At 37.2% G+C, this 5,691-nt stretch overlaps 1 protein-coding gene across 1 annotated transcript in view; it reads right to left on the bottom strand.

Moving 5' to 3' along the window:
• Positions 1 to 4,609, bottom strand: part of ubiad1 (UbiA prenyltransferase domain containing 1) — a 15,862-nt gene extending 11,253 nt beyond the window's left edge. Inside the window, exon 1 of the mRNA XM_042729085.1 lies at positions 4,402 to 4,609. The gene's annotated coding sequence lies outside the window, so the exon portion shown is untranslated. The remainder of the gene's footprint in view (positions 1 to 4,401) is intronic.
• Positions 4,610 to 5,691: the final 1,082 nt, after the last annotated feature.

The raw sequence follows: 5,691 nt of genomic DNA, 5'->3' as shown, positions 1-5,691 counted from the left end.
TTGATGTTGGTGTGGGTGGAGTGCTGCTATGTTTCTTGTTTTCATCTTTATCTTCTTTTCTAAAGATGAGTGAAGTAAATATTGCAACGCTGAATGTAAATGGTGCAAGAGAAATGAAAAAAAAGAGCAGAAATATTTGAGGTAGTTAAACAGAGGAGAATTGATGTTGTTATGCTGCAAGAAACACACAGCGACCTAAAGAATGCCGCTGATTGGGCAGGGGAGTGGGGGGGGGGTCTCAGTTTTGAGCCACAAAACCTCACTTAGTGGAGGGGTGGCCATTCTTTTTGCTAAAACTTTCAGTCCACATTCTTATCAGGTTGGGAAATAGTTAAAGGTAGGCTTTTAAAAGTAAGAGCTACTTTTTTGAACAGTTTGTTTTAGTTTTTATTTGTGTGTATATTCCAACCTCAGCAGTAGAAAGAATTGTTTTTCTGAATACATTGTGCTCGGTTTTACAAAAATGCTGTGGGGAAGAACATTTGTTCTTGGGTGGTGATTTTAATTGTACGTTGTCAAATTTGGACAGGAATCACGTTGAACCACATTTACCCTCTCGAAATTTATTAACCCAGCTTGTTAAGACACACGATTTGTGTGACATCTGGAGACAATTTCACGAGAAACAAAGACAATATACTTGGACTCATATTCGTGACAGTGTGATTTCTCTGGCTAGACTTGATCGATTTTATGTTTTTAAGCATCATTGTAATATTGTAAGAAGATGTTTAATTACACCACTCAGTTTCTCTGATCACAGTATGGTGCAGTGTTCTGTGTTTCTAAATTCTATTAAACCAAGGAGTGCATACTGGCAGCTGAACACCAATTTGTTAAGTGACAAATATTTTAAGAGCACGTTTAAATTGTTCTGGGATGATTTCAGAACTACAAAGAGTTCTTTTAAATCTTTACGGCAGTGGTGGGATTTTGGAAAAGTCCAAATAAAAACAATTTTGTTTACAATACACTCAAAACGTCACTAGAGAGATAACTTTGAGTATGAACACCTTGGAGGCTGACATTTTAAAACTTCAAGAAATGGCTGAGACAACTGGTGCCCGAAGTTATTTGTACTCTCTTTTAAATAAAAAGACACAGTTGGCTGATTTGCCTGGGTGGCAAAACACAGGGGGCCCTGGTCAGGTCTCGGTTCCAGAGTTTGGACCAGATGGATGCTCCATCAAAGTTCTTTTTCAACTTGGAGAAGAAGAATGGGCAGAGCAGGGCCATCCATGCCTTGCGCTCTGAATCTGGGGGTTTATTAACTGACCCTGCAGACATTCGCAAGAGAGCAGTTACTTTTTTATGAGAACTTGTATAGGAATGAACTTGGAGCCAGATACAGGGGTGAAAGTGAGTTTTTTTGATGACTTACCTCAGGTATCAGAGGAAGCCAACACTGAAATCTCGGGTGCCTTGAGCACAGGAGAGCTGTATAAGGCTCTCCAAAAAATGGAGTCTGGAAAAGCACCGGGAATTGATGGTTTGCCAGTTGATTTTTATAAATCTTTCTGGTCAGATCTGAAAGAGGACCTTTTGGAGGTGTTGAATGAAAGCCTGGCTGAAGGTCAGCTGCCTGTGAGCTGCCGTAGAGCAGTACTAACCCTCCTGCCTAAGAAGGGCGACCTTACAGAGATTAAGTGTTGGCGGCCAGTATCATTACTCTGTAGTGATTATAAACTGCTCTCTAAAACTTTGGCCAACAGGCTAGCAGGAGTGATGGATAGTGTCATCCATCCTGACCAGACTTACTGTGTTCCCCGTAGATCAGTATTTGATAATATTTCATTGGTTCGTGATGTTTTGGAAGTCTCCAAGTTGTTAAATTTAGACTGTGGGTTAATCTCTTTAGACCAAGAGAAAGCTTTTGATCGTGTTGAGCATTGCTACTTGTGGAGGGTTTTAGAGGCTTTTTGGTTTAGTCAGAATTTTATAAATTCTATTAAAGTTCTTTATAGTGACGTTCAGAGTATTCTTAAGGTGAACGGTGGTTTATGTGCTCCTTTTAGTGTTCATAGAGGTATTAGACAGGGGTGTTCGTTGTCTGGTATGCTTTATTCTTTGGCAATAGAACCACTCTTACAGCAAATAAGAGCCAAACTCCATGGTATATGTTTGCCAAACTGTAAGAAAAATCTTATATTGTCAGCATATGCTGATGATGTAATAGTTATGATTACCAGGCAAAGTGATATTCAGGTCCTGTTAAGATTACTTAGAACATTTAAAGGTTTATCTTCTGCAAGAATAAACTGGGGTAAAAGTGAGTCTTTATTGATAGGTAAGTGGGCAGATGGGAAGCCAGAACTTCCTGAAGGGTTAAGTTGGGGAAAATTTGGTTTTAAATACTTGGGAGTGTTTTTGGGTGATGAGTCTACAGTACAGAAAAATTGGGAAGGAGTCATTGAAAAAGTGAAAGGTCGTCTAAATAAATGGAAATGTTTAGTGCCGAAGATGTCGTACAGAGGTCGTATTTTAATTATTAATAATTTGGTTGCATCTTCATTGTGGCACAGGTTTGCCTGTGTTGACCCTCCCTCACAACTGTTAACCAAAATCCAGGCTATTTTGATAGATTTTTTCCTGGGATAAATTGCATTGGGTCCCACAGAATGTGCTATTCTTGCCAAAAGAAGAGGGTGGACATGGGTTAATACACCTTCAAAGTAGGATAGCAACCTTTCGTTTGCAGTTTGTACAGAAACTACTAGTTGGTTCAGTTGATTTTAAATGGTGTGCTGTTACATACGTAATTTTACAAAACCTTGAGGGTTTAGGACTGGATAGAACTCTTTTTCTAATGGATCCATTGAAACTGAATACTTCTAGCCTGCCAGTGTTTTATAGAAATATTTTTAAAGTTTGGAGTCTTTTCTTTTTTAAAAAAAGCAGAAAGTCCACTATCTCTTCATTGGCTACTGGAAGAACCTCTAATGTGTGGAGCACGTCTGGATTTGTCTGTCAGTGGACTTTTCCCAGGACTTAGTAAGACACTCATTAATAGTAAAGTCACCAAAATGGGGACAGCTATTGGAAATAGCTGGACCTGATTTTAAGAATGAGGAGGGAACGGCTCAACGTTTGGGATTTAGATCAACGCGTCTGATTGCACAGCTTTTAGAGAAATTGGTCAACAACTCTTAATGCTACAGAAAGGACTCTGCTGACTGAGTATGGTGATGGCCTCTGCAACCCAAATCCTAAAGAATCTTTTCCTTGTTTGTTTTTTTCTTTGAATTTAGACGGGGTTTCTGGTGTCTTTTTTTGAAGTTGTTGACTCCATGTGTGTAGATTTCTTTTCATGCACTGGGAAAGTTCTGTATAAATGTTGTGTAATTAATTTTAACAAAAAAATGTTAAATGAGAGAACTGATACTCCATGGCGTGCTTTTTTTAAGTTGAGTATGGATAAGAAGCCTGAGTGGAGAGCATTATATAAACCACCGTTGACCAAAAAAACAGGTGATTTGCAGTGGAGAATTCTTCACGGTGCTGTCGCTGTCAATGCTTTTACTTCAATTATAAATCCTGAGATTGATGCGGGTTGTCCTTTTTGCACGGAGAGAGAGACTATCTTTCATACATTTGTGAATTGTGCTAGATTGGAATCTTTATTTTTGTGTGTTTAGGCAGTATTTTTAAGAATTATAATGAATCTTTTTCTATGGTGCTATTTGTTTTTGGTTGTAAATATGTAAGGAAGAAAAGGTTTATTTGTCAATTGCTGAATTTTATTTTAGGCCAGGCAAAACTGGCCATCTATGTAAGTAGAAAGAAAAAGATGGAACAAAATTTGGAACCAAATGTGGTTACATTGTTTTTAAAACATGGTACAAGCAAGAATACTGATAGATTTTAGATACTATAAACATATGGATGATCTTGCTGCTTTTGAGGAAATTTGGTGTTACAATGAAGCTTTGTGCTCTGTTTTTGAAGGTGATTTGGTTTTTACACTTTTTTTATTTTTTTTAATTTAAATATAAATGAATATTGTAACTTAATTGTGTGGTAAATTATATTTGTAATAAAAGGATGTTAAAATTCAATTCTCTCTCTCTCTCTCTCTCTCTCTCTCTCACACACACACTCTCTCTCTCTCTCTCTCTCTCTCACACACACTCTCTCTCTCTCTCTCTCTCTCTCTCACACACACACACGCACACACACACACACTCACACACTCGCGCACACACACTGCACACGCACACACACTCACACGCACATACACACACACACTCACTCGCACACGCACACGCACACACACACACACACACTCACTCACTCACTCACTCTCACACACGCACACACTCGCGGATGGTCGGGCTGCTACAGGCTAATGCTAGTGAGAGAGATTAGCAGAGATTATCAAAGTGTGTGTGTGGGGGGTCGTACCTGCTCCGCACACGCTTCACCAGAGTTTCTCCAAGAGCCGCTCACACATTACAGAATCCCCGCGGGGTCCAGTCGAGCCGATAGTTACACGACATTAGCAACATTTACAGACACACGCCGCCATTTCCGTCCAGCACCGCAGAGCGCACCCGCGAGAACGGCCCGAGCGGAAACACGCGCAGCGACTTAGTTCCGCCCCTGAGAAACCGCTCTCAGTTATGTACATTATCCAGTTAATTACAAACTCGCTAAATTTAATAATAGTATTTTACCAGATTGTTTATTTTGTCTTCAGTCTGAAGAAACAATCAATCATTTATTTTGGGACTGTGCTTATTGTAAAGAATTCTGAGTTGACTTTTCCTATTTTGTTAAAAAATAATAATAATAATAATTAATGTATTCAAACTTTTGTATAACCCCCCAATTTATTATTATTTTTAATTTATTTTTTTATTTATTTATTTTATCTAGACCCTTCTCATTTTAAAACTATTTTTTGCCACATTTTACATTCTTAAATGTAAATTTTCAAAGAAAACTTCTCAGGAAAATGTTGATATATATGTAAACTTTAAGAAATTCTAATAATTCGATTGCGTGTAAGTTTCTTTCACAGTATGATTCTTTTTTTTTTTTTTCAGTTACACTTTATTGGAATTCTGTCCTAAATTTGTCTTGCATATTTAAGAAAAAAAAATATTCATTGAATTTACTACAAAATTTTAAGGTAAGTGGTTGCAATCAATTTATTATAGCTATATTTAAATAAACAAAACTAGCTGAAAGTTAGTCAACTAAATGTGTTTATTTCAATTTAGCTAAAATAAATTGATTGCAACCACTTACCTTAAAAAAAGCTGAGTATCATTTTTTTTCAGTCTGTAGTGTTCAGATCGGTACACTTTCACTCCAATTACTAAACAATTTAATAAATGCACCTTAATACAAAAACAGTAATATTAATACATAAACACACGGCTGCAGTGCATGAGAACAGTGAGTCCTTCCTATTTTATAAGCTAACGTAGTATGCCTTACATTCAAGTAACAATCAAACTAAATTCATCTAACACCTAACCAGAAGTGCAAATTGATTAGATTAGATTAGATGCAACTTTATTGTCACTTCACATGTAAGGTACAAGGCAACGAAATGCAGTTAGCATCTAACCAGAAGTGCAATAAGCAGTAAGTACAGAATATACAAGGTCTACAATATGTACAATAACTATACAGATAAGTATTATGGACAAAATTTACAGATTTTAAATACTATCAGCATGATAT

The sequence above is a fragment of the Cyprinus carpio genome, chromosome B8 (genome assembly GCF_018340385.1).
Source record: "Cyprinus carpio isolate SPL01 chromosome B8, ASM1834038v1, whole genome shotgun sequence".
Lineage (NCBI taxonomy): Eukaryota > Metazoa > Chordata > Actinopteri > Cypriniformes > Cyprinidae > Cyprinus > Cyprinus carpio.
The sequence above is the reverse complement of the archived record's forward strand: the minus strand, read 5'-3'. Positions and strand labels throughout refer to the sequence as shown.